This window comes from Leucoraja erinacea, chromosome 1, assembly GCF_028641065.1.
Source record: "Leucoraja erinacea ecotype New England chromosome 1, Leri_hhj_1, whole genome shotgun sequence".
Classification (NCBI taxonomy): Eukaryota; Metazoa; Chordata; class Chondrichthyes; order Rajiformes; family Rajidae; genus Leucoraja; species Leucoraja erinaceus.
Window position 1 is genome coordinate 8,645,244 of NC_073377.1, and position 15,063 is coordinate 8,660,306.

Below are 15,063 nucleotides of genomic sequence, written 5' to 3' on the forward strand. Positions count from 1 at the left end.
GCAATTTCTGGCGATCTTGGGCAGAGCAGTTGCCAAACCATGTGGTGATGCATCCCAATAAGATTAATTCATTCTTTGATGCATCTTTAGAAATTGATAAGAGAGACTTGTTGAAATGTTGAACCTGCCTTGTCTTCCGAGGAAGTCGAGGCATTGGTATGTTTTTTGGCCAACCCGTGAATTTGTTTAGGACAGGTCAATTGTTGGTGATATTTACACACAGGAGCTTAAAGCTCTCGAACATCTCCACTTCATCACCATTGGACATGTGGACTTGGACATGTCCTTCACCCCTCTTTCTGAAATCGATGACCAACATCTTTATTTTGCTGATATTGAGGGAGAGGTTGATACAAATAGACAATAGACAATAGACAATAGACAATAGGTGCAGGAGTAGGCCATTCGGCCCTTCGAGCCCGCACCGCCATTCAATGTGATCATGGCTGATCATCCCCAATCAGTACCCCGTTCCTGCCTTTTACCCATATCCCTTGACTCCGCTATTTTTAAGAGCCCTATCTAGCTCTCTCTTGAACCTGCCTCCACCGCCCTCTGAGGCAGAGAATTCCACAGACTCACCACTCACTGTGAGAAAAAGTGTATCCAGGTTGATATCATGGCACCAATACGACTGTGCTCATTTTGTTGCTAATCCTGGGTCATCTTGTGCTCTCAGTACAAAGATGAGGCTCTCAATACCATTCCAAATATTCCTTTCTACTGATCTTCATGGGCCAGAGACACTCAGGAGTCGGTCAGGATGTTACATTCCAACAAGGCATTAAGCGCATCCTTGAATATTTTCCACCGTCTACCTGGTAATCTTTACCGATGATGGAACTGTAGAATACCTGATACGGCCGTCTAATGGTGGGCATATGGCCAGTCCAACTCTTCAATTCAGTGTCCCCAGGCTGGGAATGTTGGTCTGGGAGAGAACTCTCACATCGGTTTGCTTATCCTTTCACTGAATTGGAGGTAGTCCAGGTCGCCACAAAAATATAAGTGGGGAGGGACCATGACTGCCTGGTAGATCAAGTTCTGTGTTGAGGACTTCTCTGATCTCACATTGAGCATCCCCTCATTCAACTCCATTCAGCTCTTCCAGATCAAAGGTTGTCACAGATGGGCCCAAGTTACGCATGTCTCTTCGTAGAATGTGTAGAACAGTTTCAAAACAACTCAAGCCTCCTCCCTCACCTCCCTGTGTGTTACATAGATGACTGTATTGCTCAGAATTCAGTTGCATCACCTTTGCTACCTACCTCCACCCTGCTCTCACTTTCAGAAGGTTTCCCTCTGACATTTCTCCTTCCTTTTTAGGCGTTTCTATCCCCTTCTCTGATCAGTTCACAGCCAATATCTACTTCTCCCTATATAAAATCATGAGAGGCATTGATAGGGTAGACAACCACAACCTTTTTTCCCAGAATGGAAATGTCAAAGATTTGAGAGCATCGCTTTAAGGTCAGACGGGCAAAGTTTGAAGTTGTGTGTGGGACAATTTCTTTATGCAGAGGGTGGTGGGTGTTTGGAATAGGGCAGGGATGGTGGTGGAGGCAGACATGGTAGTGGCATTCAAGAGATTTTAGATAGGCAGCTAGATATGTGGGGAATGAATCACCTGCCAGCGATTAGAGGAGATTACTTTAATGACATTGTGCATGGAATGGCCTCTTCCTGTGCTGTATTGTCCTATGCCTGATGTTCTAGCCCATAAGATCATAAACTCTGAAGTAATCGGAGCAGAATTAGGCATTTGGCCCATCATGTCTACTCTGCCATTCAATCATGGCTGATCTATCTCTCCCTCCTAACACCATTCTCCTGCCTTCTCCCCATAACCCCTGACACCCGTACTAATCAAGAATCTATCTATCTCTGCCTGAAATATATCCATTGATGGCCTCCACAGACTTCTGTGGCAAATAATTCCACAGATTCACCACCCCACATACGATCATAACTATATTGACGTCCTTACACCCTGCTTGCTGTAAGGAGTCCAAATAATTCTTGCATTTCCCCCGGTTCTGCCATATTTGTTCTGATGTTGGGATTTTCCATGCCAACACTTTGGAACTGCCATGCTTTCATATGAACTATGCCTCAACCACCATCATAGTTGACAGGGCTCTTAACTCTGGCTATCTCCTTTATTTTGACTCTCCCCCCCTATCTTCTATCTTCCCATCCATTGAGGATAAGATTCCCCATATCCTCACCTTCATCATCAACCGTCTTCATGATCAACGGAATATCCATAACCTTTACCCTCCTTAATGTGATGCTCCTAGCGGACACATCTCCTCCTCCTCTCCTCTCCCCTGACATGCCAGCACCCTGAGCCGACTGTGCCATCGTGGTTCACCGTCTCTGCCAAGACCCAGTCCCCTTCACACACCACATTCCCACTGTGACCACAGGAGATGCAACACTTACCCTTTCACCTCGTCCCATCTCCCACAGCTCCAAATTCTCCTTCCACTTGCACGTCTTTCTGTTTTCTCATTGTGGAGTAGACGACATCATGACTTCATTGAAGCCCATGGCGTGGTCTCGTCCACAATGAAGAAACTGAAATGCAGATTATATTACTCCTTTGCAGAGCATGCATGCCTGATCAAGGGTGATTCTGCCTCCCAATTGCCCAGTGTTTTAATCCTTCATTGCATGACCTCCCTCGCCAATTCTTCATTGCATTACCACTCTCAACTCTCTGGCTTTGGTCAACATACCACAACTTAAGTTTGAGGAACAGAATGTCATCTTCCAACTGGGAACATTATATAAGTATAATTGGTGAGAATGGTCAAAATAAGGACTGGATATTGAAGTTGGGATTACAAGCCTTTCTACTATGTATTGGGACTGGGCAGCCTGTTGAAAGCTCGCCAATCTATAATTTAACTAATCATAGAGTGATACAGTGTGGAAACGGACCCTTCAGCCCAACTTGCCCACAGCGCCAACATGTCCCAGCTACACTAGTCCCACCTGCCTGCACTTGGTCCATATCCCTCCAAACTTGTCCTATCCATGTACCTGTCTAGCTGTTTTTTAAACGTTGGGATAGTCCCAGTCTCAACTACCTCCTCTGGCAGCTTGTTCCATACACCCACCACCATTTGTGCAAAATAGTTACCCCTCAGATTCCTATTAAATCTTTTCCGTTTCACCTTGAACCTATGTCCTCTGGTTCTCGATTCTCCTACTCTGGGCGAGAGATTCTGTGCATCTACCCGATCTATTCCTCTCATGATTTTAAATATAGTAAGTATACAAGTTTTATCTCTCCACAGAATATGCCTGAAGTGTTTCCAGCACACTTATTTTATTTCAGATTTCCAGCACCTGCAGTATTGTATATCTCATCATTCTGTCTCCCTCTGCATCCACCCGCACATCTCCTTTAAATTCTGCCCCTCTCACCTTAAAACTAAGTCCTCGAGTATTTGATTTATCCATCCTGGGAAACAAAACTCACTTTCTACCTTATCTATGCCTCTATGCTTCACATTATTTTGTATACTCCTTACAGGCCTCCCCACAACTTCTGGTGTTTCACAGAAAACTATCCAAGTCTGTCCAACCTCTCCCAGTAACGAACACCCTTTAATCCTTCATCAGTGGTAAACCTGCTCTGCACCCTTTCCAAAGACTCCACATGCTTCCTGTCATAGGGTGACCAGATTGCACATAACACTCCAAAAGCGGCTTAACTCGTCATATAAAGCTGCATCATGACTTCCCGACTCTAATATTTTATGTCCTAACCTAAGAAAGCAAACATACCATATGCATTCTTAACCACACTACCTACTTGTGTTGCCAATTTCAGGGAATTTTGGACCCCACGATTCCTCTGTACATCAATGCTGGCTGAGGAAGGGTTCTGTCCCAAAACATCTGCTGTAATTTATCTCCAGAGATACTGCCTGAACCGCTGAGTTACTCCAGCACTGTGTCTATCTCCCACATTGCAGTTCCTTCCTACACAAATGCTGTTAAGGTCCATGACATTCATTTTATATTTTATATTTTCCCCTTATAAACATTCTCCTTTGCCTTCTCTAATCTTCCTTGATTTCTAACTTTTCATAGTTTTGATGAAAGGTCATCAAGAATGGTCAATGTCACCACCTCTGGAACGTAGTATTTAGATTACATTTGGACAAAGAATGTAATAAGGTCTGAAGCCAAATGGTTCTTTTAGAATCCAAAGGGCAGGATGGATACTGAATATTGGTGAACAAGGATTTCTTCAGAGTGATATAACCAACATTTTTCATCATATAGTTTTAGTGTGCAAAATGAGAGCACATGGTATTGGGGGTAGGGTATTGACATGGATAGAGAACTGGTTGGCAGACAGAGAGCAAAAAATAGGAATTATCGGGTCCTTTTCAGAATGGCAGGCAGTGACTAGTGGGGGTGCCACAATGCTCGGTTCTGGGACCCCAGTTATTTACAATATGTATTAACGATTTAGACGAGGGAATTAAAGATGACATCTCCAAGTTTGCGGATGACACAAAGCTGGGTGGCAGTGTGAGCTGCAATGAGGATGCTATGAGGCTGCAAGGTGACTTGGATTAGGTTGAGTGAGTGGGCAGGTACATGGCAGATGCAGTATAATTTGGATAAATGTGAGATTATCCAGTTTGGTGGCAATAAAAGGAAGGCAGATTATTATCTGAATGGTGTCAGATTAGTAAAAGGGGAGGTGCAGCGAGTCCTGGGTGTGCTTGTACATCAGTCACTGAAAGTAAGCATGCAGGTACAGCAGGCAGTGAAAAAAGCTAATAGCATGTTGGCCTTCATTGCGAGAGGATTTGACTTTAGGAGCAAGGAGGTCCCACTACAGTTGTACAGGGCCCTGATGGGACCGCAGCTGGAGTATAGTGTGCAATTTTGGCCTCCTAATTTGAGGAAGGACATTATTGCAATTGAGGGAGTGCAAAGTAGGTTCACCAGGTTAATTCTCAGGATGGCGGGACTGGCATATGATGAAAGAATGGGTTGACTGGGCTTGTATTCACTGGAATTTAGAAGGATGAGAGGATATCTTATAGAAACATGTAAAATTCTTAAAGGATTGGACAGGCTAGATGCAGGAAAAATGTTCCCGATGTTGGGGGAGTTCAGAACAATAAGGGCAGGCCTTTTAGGACTGAGATGAGGAAAAACTTATTCATCCAGAGAGTTGTAAATCAGTGGAATTCTCTGCCACAGAAAGTAGTGGAGGCCAATTCACTGGAAGTTTTCAAGAAAGAGTGAGATTTAGTTCTTCGGACTAAAGGAAACAAGGGATATGGGGAAAAAGCAGGAACGGGGTACTGATTTTAGATGATCAGCTATGTTCATATTGAATGGCGGTGCTGGCTCAAAGTGCCGAATGGCCTACTCATGCACCTATTTTTCTATGTTTTTAGGTTTCTGTGGATAATTTGATGATAGTTGATCAGTTTGGATTTGTCCTGCTTTTTTACACCAAGTATTCCCAGGTCATTGTCAACGTTGCCCTGATGCAAAGTTTATCATCTTAATATAAAATTGACAGAAGCTATTCCTGGAAATATCGCTTAGCATCCAAACAATGTTTTATATTTTTGATGATGTTCTTTAATGAAGAGATCTGAACATCCCAAATAATGTGTTTAGAAACAAACAAAAACTTGATAAACAGCTCATAAAACATTACTGGCTCAAATTAATGCAAAATGTATCACTTCCTCGCCTTCTACTCAGATAACATAATACATGTTTTATTAGATTATTGAAGCTATTTCCTCATTTAGCCGTCAACTGAATAAAATTTCATGATACTGTTTTACAAAAGATTTGATAAGGTTTCTCGAAAAATGTATCGATTCCACTGTCATGAATATATGAAACATTAAAATAGTTGAAGTGAAAACAGTTTCACAAATACAGAAACTAGAAAACATTGCATCAGAGAACTTCCTTTCCACAGAAAATAGGTGTGAATCACTCAGATCGAAACCAATAGGAAATCATACTGCTTATAACACGGGCTTCTTCAGTTTCCGAGCTTAGTGTGGACATTGGAAATAGAGTTGCTTCTTGGTACTGGGATGAGAATTACTATGACTACATAGATATGGGGAGAAGGCAGGAACGGGGTACTGATTTTGGATTTAAGAAGGAACTGCAGATGATGGAAAATCGAAGATACACAAAAATGCTGGAGAAACTCAGCGGGTGCAGCAGCATCTATGGAGCGAAGGAAATGGACAACGTTTCGGACTGCTGCACCCGCTGAGTTTCTCCAGCATTTTTGTGTACCTACTGATTTTGGATGATCAGCCATGATCATATAGCTGGCTCAAAGGGTCGAATGGCCTACTCCTGCACCTATTTTCTATGTTTCTATGTTTCTATTTCCGGTTCAATAAGTGGCAGGTGAACCCAGCTCATCGGGTCAGGCAGCATCCCTGCCTGCTGAGTTACTCCAACACTTTGTGTCTTTTGTTTTATAAACCAGCGTCTTCAGTTCCTTGTTTTGACAAAGATGATCATCGTGTTCATTGTGAGAATACTGGCCAAAATGTGCCAATGCAGGATTGTCACACTTCCGTGCAAGTACATAATTCCTGAAAGTGGTGTTGCAGGTAGATAAGGTGGTCAAAAAGGCACATTGGCCTTCAATCAGTCATAGTATTGAGTATAGAAGTTGGGAGGTCATGCTGCAGTTTTTAAAGACAATGATGAGGCCACATTTAGAGTCTTATGTTCAGTTTTAGTTACCATCTTATAGGAAAGATGTGTTCAAGCTGCAACGGGTGCAGAGAAGATTTACGAGGATGTTGCCAGGACTCAAGGGCTTGAGCTATACGGAGAGGTTGAGCAGGCTAGGACTTTATTCCTTGGAGTGCAGGAGGATAGCAAACCAAATAACGGATGTCTGAGAACCAACTAGCAGTGGCAAATTGCAGGACTCACCTGCCACCTGGGTCGCCACTGTGGCTCCAAGTGTGGAGGGAAAACTACATAGGAGGACAAGACTGCAGTCACTGACGAGAGTTGCATGTTCCTGAATGTTCGATCTTGTAACAAAATGTCTTCAAGTTTATCCACTTACAGCCACTCCTGTCATCTTCCATTAACTGGAAAACAGCCAATTAACCTGAAAAATGCAACATACCTGACCAGTCCCAGTTAATGGAAAATTAGCTGCATCATAGAAAACATGTCATTTTGCTGAGGGTCAGTTGTAACACTTTATCAACTATGGCTTTAGGAGCTGCCACGAGACTTAAGCACAAGAGCCAGGGTAAGACCAGTGCAGTGGTGAGGGAAACCGTGTACAGTACTGCCTGGTGGTACTACTTGAAGGATGAGGGGGAGAACCTCATTGAAATTTACCAAATAGTGAAAGGCCTGGATAGAGTGGATGCAGAGAGGATGTTTCCACCAGTTGGAGAGTCTAGGACTAGAGGCCATAGCCTCAGAATAAAAGGACATACCTTTAGGAAGGAGATGAGGAGGATCTTCTATTGTCAGAGGGTGGTGAATCTGTGGAATTCATGCATAGACAGCTCTGGAGGCCAAGTCAATTTATATTTTTAAGGCAGAGATTCTTGATTAGTAGTAAGAGTGTTGAGGGTTATGGGGAGAAGGCTGGAGAATGGGGTTGAGAGGGAAAGATAGATCAACCATGATTGAATGGCGGAGTAGACGTGATGGGCCGAATGGCCTAATTCTGCTCCTATCTCTTATGAACGTATGAACATGAAGTTCCCTTCATGTGATGAGGCACTAAACCAAACAAGGCCCAGATTGCCCCCAGTTGTTTGTGAAACATTCTACATGGGCTATTCCATAAAACCTAAGAGGGTTCTCTCCTCTTCTCCAGAGATGCTAGCTGACCTGTTGGGTTACTCCAGCATTTTGTGTCTATCAGCATCAGCAGTTCCTTCCTACATATTCAATTTCAAGTAATACCTTCTTCCGACACCTCCCCCCCCTCTCTCTACCCTGTACTCCCCTCCCCGCTACCCACTCATTACTCCAGCTACCTCCCACCCTCCCGGTCATGCTGCCCCTTTCCCCTCTTTCTTATACGCACATCCTATCCCCGGAGTTCCTCATTTCCCTTTTATTCTCCCTATTTCCCCTCTCTCTATCCCCTTCCACCCACATCGCTCCCTCTGGCTTTGCATTTCACTCCTCCTCGTATGTCCTTGTTTGATTGAGTGATTGAAGGGTGCAGCATGGAAAGACCACGGTGTGGTTGGAGTCCACACCGACCGTCGATCACCTGTTATGCCACTCTTGCCTCTACCCCCTACATACCCATCCCCCTTACCCCCACAGCGGCTAAGTAACCTGCCAACCCGCACGTCTTTGGGATATGGGTGGAAGGGCATTCTTGCATTTTGAGTGCTGGGTAGGTTCACCAGGTTAATTCCCGGGATGGCGGGACTGGAGCGAAATGGGTTTGTATTCACTGGAATTTAGGAGGATGAGAGGGTATCTTATAGAAGCATAGATGCTGCCTGACCCGCACACAGACAGCACCCGAGGTCAGGATCGAACCCGGGTCTCTGGCGCTGTGAGGTAGCAGTTCTAGCAACTGAGCCATTGTGCTGCCTGGCATCTGATCTCACACCCTTCGTCTCTTTTTCATCTCTAGCCTTTGTCACTTACTCCACTAATTTGCCAATACTCCTGCCCCCCTCCCCCCTCCCCCTCCATTGCTAGGTTTGTCCCCATGTATGAAATACTGAAATACCCTCCGCTACATCGACGACTGCTTTGGTGCCCCTCATGTATGAAACTGACTTGTAAATGGATCGCACTTGTAATCATTTCCGACACTGTCCCTACCATTCCTAGCACTCCATTGCAGGTGATAGACTTTTACACTTTTACTCCATGGCTATCGGTATACGTCTTCCCACAAAGGACTCCCCATCCCCTACTCCCAACTCCGTCTACGCCGCACTGAAACTGATCTGACACTGAACCTCACTATTTTCCGGGGCTCCCCTCCTCCCCATAACCCGCCCCCCCCATACCCCCCCCCCCCCCCTCTCTCCAATCCGTCTGAAGAAGGGTCCCGACCCTATAACGTCGTCTGTTCATTCCCACCACGTATGCAGGCTGACCCGCTGAGTTCCTCCAGTACTTAGTGTTTTGCTCAAGATTCCAGCATCTGCAACTCATTGTGTCTGTGTAACCCAAGTTCTATTGAGGACCACCGCCCCTTGCAACACATCTCCAGGGTTTACCCGAGAACTCGCTTAGAATTCTGCATCCGGCCTGTGAAAGGTTGAGTGGTGAAGATGTTGGCCCTCGCCTTGCTCATCAGTGTTTCCCTTCGCCCGGTTTCAGTTTGCATCGTCACCTCGGGGTTTCCATTGCACAGTCTTGGTCAGAACGAAAGCCGAGGCTCTGCTCCACGGTGCGATACCGCCTGGCGGCCCAACGGATCCGTCCTTGCAAAACAGCTCAAACTGCCACGGGAAACAAGGAACGGCAGATGCTGCCTGACCAAAAAAAAACACACAAAGTGCTGGAGTAACTTAGCGGGTCAGGCAGCATCTCTGGAGAACATGGACCTTTTGGGTCACGACCAGATTTTAAACACGCTGCCCTTTCTTCTTGGCGTCTCACTGTAGTTCATCAGTTTATATTGAATATTCTCCATTGCTTCGGCATCCCGTTGTTTTAATAAATCATACGTTACCCGTGAGTCTAGAGAAGGGTCCCACCCATCCCTTTTCTCCGGAGATGCTGCCTAACCCGCTGAATTATCCCGCTGAATTATCCCAGCGCTTTGTGTCTACTTTCTGAACCTTCTGAATGTTGTAGACGGCAGGGCAGTACTCTGCATATCGCCAACTTGGACAATTTTACATTTTTATCAAGCCAATTAATCTACAAACCGGTACATCTTTCAAGTGTGGGAGGGAAACCGAAGATCTCGGAGAAAACCCACGCAGATCAAGGGGAGAACGTACAAACTTCATACAGGACAGCGCCCGTAGTCGGGATCGAACCCGGGTCTCTGGCGCTGCATTTTGCTGTAAGGCAGCAACTCTACCGCTGTGCCACCGTGACCGTCTATTTACGTTACCGGTATCTAACTACATCTCAAATGACAAAGTTATCTAATGATTCCAGTCGGTATCAATCCTCGCTGGAACAATTATCTTATTATTGTATCCTTGGATTACGAAGAAACAGCCCTCCCAATATTTATATTTTCTCTACAGTCACTGGACTTACACTATTTTTTTTTTTGCGGCAAGCAAATACATTTGCAAGTAAAAGGATCCTGTCGGAATAGTTCTGGTAAAACTATCGAATTATCCTTAAAAAACCTTCGGTTCACGTCTCTATCTAGTCTGGAGAAAAATGCTGGAGTAACTCAGCGGGGCAGGTAGCATGTCTGGAGAGAAGGAATGTGGGACGTTTCGGGCCCAACCACTTCTTCAGACTGAGAGTCAATAGAAACATAGAAACATAGAAAATAGGTGCAGGAGTAGGCCATTCGGCCCTTCGAGCCTGCACCGCCATTCAATATGATCATGGCTGATCATCCAACTCAGTATCCCGTACCTGCCTTCTCTCCAAGAGAGGGAGACTAGGGGTATTAAAAGGTTCAGAACATATCAGAACCGGCACCGATGACTAAGGAAAGGTAGAGCCCACAATGCTCAATTGTTGGCTCTGGAAGAGGTAACAACGAAGAGATATATGGCTGCGAACAGTGGGACTGGCAGCTCGACTAGAGTGGGGGAGGGGCTGAGAGAGATGGGTTACTTGACATGAGAGAAATTAACATTCATGTTGCCGGGCAGAAGGATGCCCAGTTGTTGATGGGATAGAGGGTAGATAGCTGCAATGCGGCGAGGGAAACTAATCACACATGATGCCATCAGTTACTCCCTCCAGCAGTTTGTATTTGGGCTAGATATAACTCCATAGCCAATTATTCAGGCCTGGATCAGATCCATGAACATAAAACGGAATGCTGTCGTGAGAATATATATATATATATATATATTTAACTCAACGTTTCCCTTTCCAAAACACAAAATAATTCAGCAAGCCGGACAGCATCCAGGGAGGGAAATGGACAGAAGACGTTTGTATCAACGTCTTTCTTTATGCGTTGGAAGGAACTGTAGATGCTGGTTTATACCGAAGATAGACACGATAAATGCTGGAGTAACTCAGTGGGACAGGCAGCATCTCTGTGACGTTTTGGGACCCGCCGTCTGACCCGCTGAGTTGCTCCAGCATTTTGTGTCTTTTTCTTTATGCGGTTTGTCCATTCAGAAGTAGGCTGGAGGATGCAACGTGAACCGGAGCGTGCAGTGGAGTATTGGATCTCCAGTTGAAGAGTGAGGGGGTTGAACAACAGAGGCGTTGGAACAAATTACACGTTTCCTCACATAGGTAGCATCGGCCCAATGCCACGCACTCTGTGGTTAGTTTACTATTATTTATGTATATTGTACATTGACGCAATCTTGTTGATCGGGATTGAGGCCGTTCCAATTGAGCAGAAGGAGACGAGGAATGATTCGGACGTTTTTCGGCCCGCCTGCAGAATTCTCTGCCACAGAAGGCAGTGGATGCCAATTCACTGGTTGTTTTCAAGCAGAGTTAGATTTAGTTCTTAGGGCTTAAGGAATCAAGGGAAATGGGGAGAAGGCAGGAACGGGATACTGATTTTAGATGATCAGCCATGATCACATTGAATGGCGGTGCTGGCTCGAAGAACCGAATGACCTACTCCTGCACCTATTGTCTATTTTCTCTATGCGTCTATGAGTCCGCGCCGTTGACATCCCCGTACACTAGCACTAGCACTTTCCTACACAGTAGGGAATATTCACAATTCTTACCCAAGCCAATTAACGTACAAACCTGTACGTCTTTGTAGTGTTGGGGGAAACCGGAGCACCCGGGGAAAATCCACGTGGTCACGGAGAGAACCTACAAACTCCGTACAGACAGCACCCGCAGTCAGGATCGAACCCGGGTCTCTGGCGCTGTGAGGCAGCAACTCTACCGCTGCGCCACCGGCCAGAAGTATTTACAGTGAGTGAACCAGAGGAGCAAAAACAAAGTGCTGGAGGAACTGCGCAGAAGAGGCGGCATATGTGGAAGAAAATGGACAGAAGCCGTTTCGGGTCAGGACCTTTCTTCAGTCTGGTTCCTGCGCCTCGAAGATAGATTTAAATTGCAGTGAGATGTAGGAGAAGAGATCAAATATAGAAAATATCGGCAGATTAGACCAAGAAGCAGTTTTAGTTTAATTTAGAGATACAACGCGGAAACAGGCCCTTCGGCCCACCGTGTCTGCAGCGGACAGCGATCCCCGCACATCAACACTATCCTGTACACACTAAGTATCATTTACAATTTTACCTAAGCCAATTAACCTACAACAGTTTTGGAATGTGTGAGGAAACCGGAGAAAACCCACGCGGTCACAGGGAGGACGTACACACTCGGTACAAACAGCGCCCAAGGTCAGGATCGAACCCGGGTCCCTGGCGCTGCAAGGCAACAACTCTGCTCTGCGCCAATGTGCCGCCCCCCACAGGGCTGGCCAGCTAGACTCCACCAGCCCATGCGATTCGGGGAGCTCAGGCAAAGGATGGGATCACCTCATCTTGATCGCTCGGAATGGGGGATTTTTCTGGTGTGAAACAAAACTGTGTACCTCTAACGGTAACCGAAGCGCAAAAGGGCTGCGGGAATTGTGTGGGTATCTAGTCCTTCCGCCCGCGTGAGCGTTGATCTGATAACATGTACAAAAACAATTGAATTGCCTCATTGGACTTAAATTTTCATGCGAATAGAGATAATATCTTTAAGATTAGATACAATCTGCAGCGCCGTGCACATCCGCTGCATTCGGGCCTTGGATGAAATGTGGACCCTACATTGGTTTGATTGGTTTGGTTATTTCGTTCAGACTGAAATGTCTGGATACTTTTTTTACTTTACATACACTGATTTCACACGGTTCCCTGAATTGTAGGCAGTGGGCAGGAGGGGTGTTCGATGAATGATGTTGCTTGATGTGCAGGCAGAAAAAGTCATCGAGTCATAAATATTTAAAGTAACCCTTGCAACCCTCTCTCTCCGTTTCAGGTCTAGATGTTTCAGGTCGCGACCTTTCTTCAGACTGAGAGTCGGGGGAGAGGGAAACTAGAAGTATCTCCAGCATCTTGCTAACGTTAAGATCAAGACTATTGTGACAACATTCAATTAGATTTCTATCCAAATTAAGGACAGGCAGCATCATCGTGATCCTAACATGGTTGACTGAGGTGTGGAGCGTTGCCGGAACTCCCTCTGTAGTTCAATTGTCTGCCATCTTGAGATTTATGTTGCTTAAGTTGTAACATGGCAATGTTGATAGAAGCATGCTCTTAGCAAATATTGACGTATTCTCATGAAAAGTAGTTTAATAGTCACAAATGTACAGCACCTGGCGTCCGCCACCGTGCCCGGCGAAAACCAGCACCACTGCTTCGCTACAACGATTTAATAACTAATAATAAAAAATGAAAATAAAAATCACGTATACATTTCCCTTTACTTTATACCTGTCACATCACCTGATATTGGGATTTGTGGGACCGGAAGTGTTCACTCACCTGCAACGCTCACGACTGTACAGTCAAAAACCTCAGTTCTAACTCCATCTACAAGTTTGCAGGTGACACAACTGTGGTGGGCCGAATCAATGGGATAACGTACAGAAAGGAGTTAGAGAATTTCATTACAATAGTGACTGGACAATGGTCTCTCCCTCAATGTCAGCATGTTGAAAGAACTAGTTATTGATATCAGGAAGCATAGTGGAGTACATGCCCCCAACCTACATCAACGGTGCACGAGTGGACATGTTGAGAGCCTCAAGTCCCTTGGCATTAATATTATCAATGTTGTGTCGTCTACCAAATCCATTAAAGCGACTGCCAAGAAAGCACAGCAAAGCCTCAACCTCCTGAGAAGAATGAGGAAATCCAGCATCTGACAGTGGCTCTTATAAAATTCTACATGTGCACCATTTAAAGAATACTAAGGTGGCATCACAGCTTGGTTTGGGAATAACTCTGTCCAAGACTGCAAGAAATCGCATAGTTGTAGATGTAGCCCAATCAACCAGACCAGACTCCCCACTCTTGACCCCATATACACTTCACACTGCCTCGGAAAAACGAACATAAGCATTTTTTTTTAATCCCCAGTCATTCCTTCTCCCATCTGGCATAAGTTACAGAAGCTTGAAAGCGTGCACCATAAGACTCAGGAATAATGGCCCTTCCAAAGCAAGTGTACTGTCCCAATCACCTGCACCCCATTGAGGACATGGAGTTTATGGAACTGATCCACTACAAAGTTGAGAACTATAATCTGCGCTCTGTATGTTCTCTTTAAGAATAAGAATAAGGAGTAAGCCATTTAGAACGGAGACGAAGAAACACTTTTTCTCACAGAGAGTGGTGAGACTGTGGAATTCTCTGCCTCAGAGGGCGGTGGAGGCCGGTTCTCTGGATGCTTTCAAGAGAGAGCTAGATAGGGCTCTTAAATTTAGCGGAGTCCGGGGATATGGGGAGAAGGTAGGAACGGGGTACTGATTGGGGGATGATCAGCCATGATCACATTGAATGGCGGTGCTGGCTCGAAGGGCCGAATGGCCTACTCCTGCACTTATTGTTTATTTTCTTTGCTCTCTCTATTGTACTTGAGTTTGACTTACATAGAAACATAGAAAATAGGTGCAGGAGTAGGCCATTCGGCCCTTCGAATCAGCACCGCCATTCAATATGATCATGGCTGATCATCCTAAATCAGTACCCCGTTCCTGCTTTTCCCCCATATCCCTTGATTCCGTTAGCCCCAAGAGCGAAATCTAACTCTCTCTTGAAAACATTGAATCGGCCTCCACTTCCTTCTGTGGCAGAAAACTCCAAATAATTCCAAAGACCTGATTGTATTTATGTATAGTATATCTGATCTGATCAAATAGCCTGGAAAACAAAACTGTTTTTATCGTAC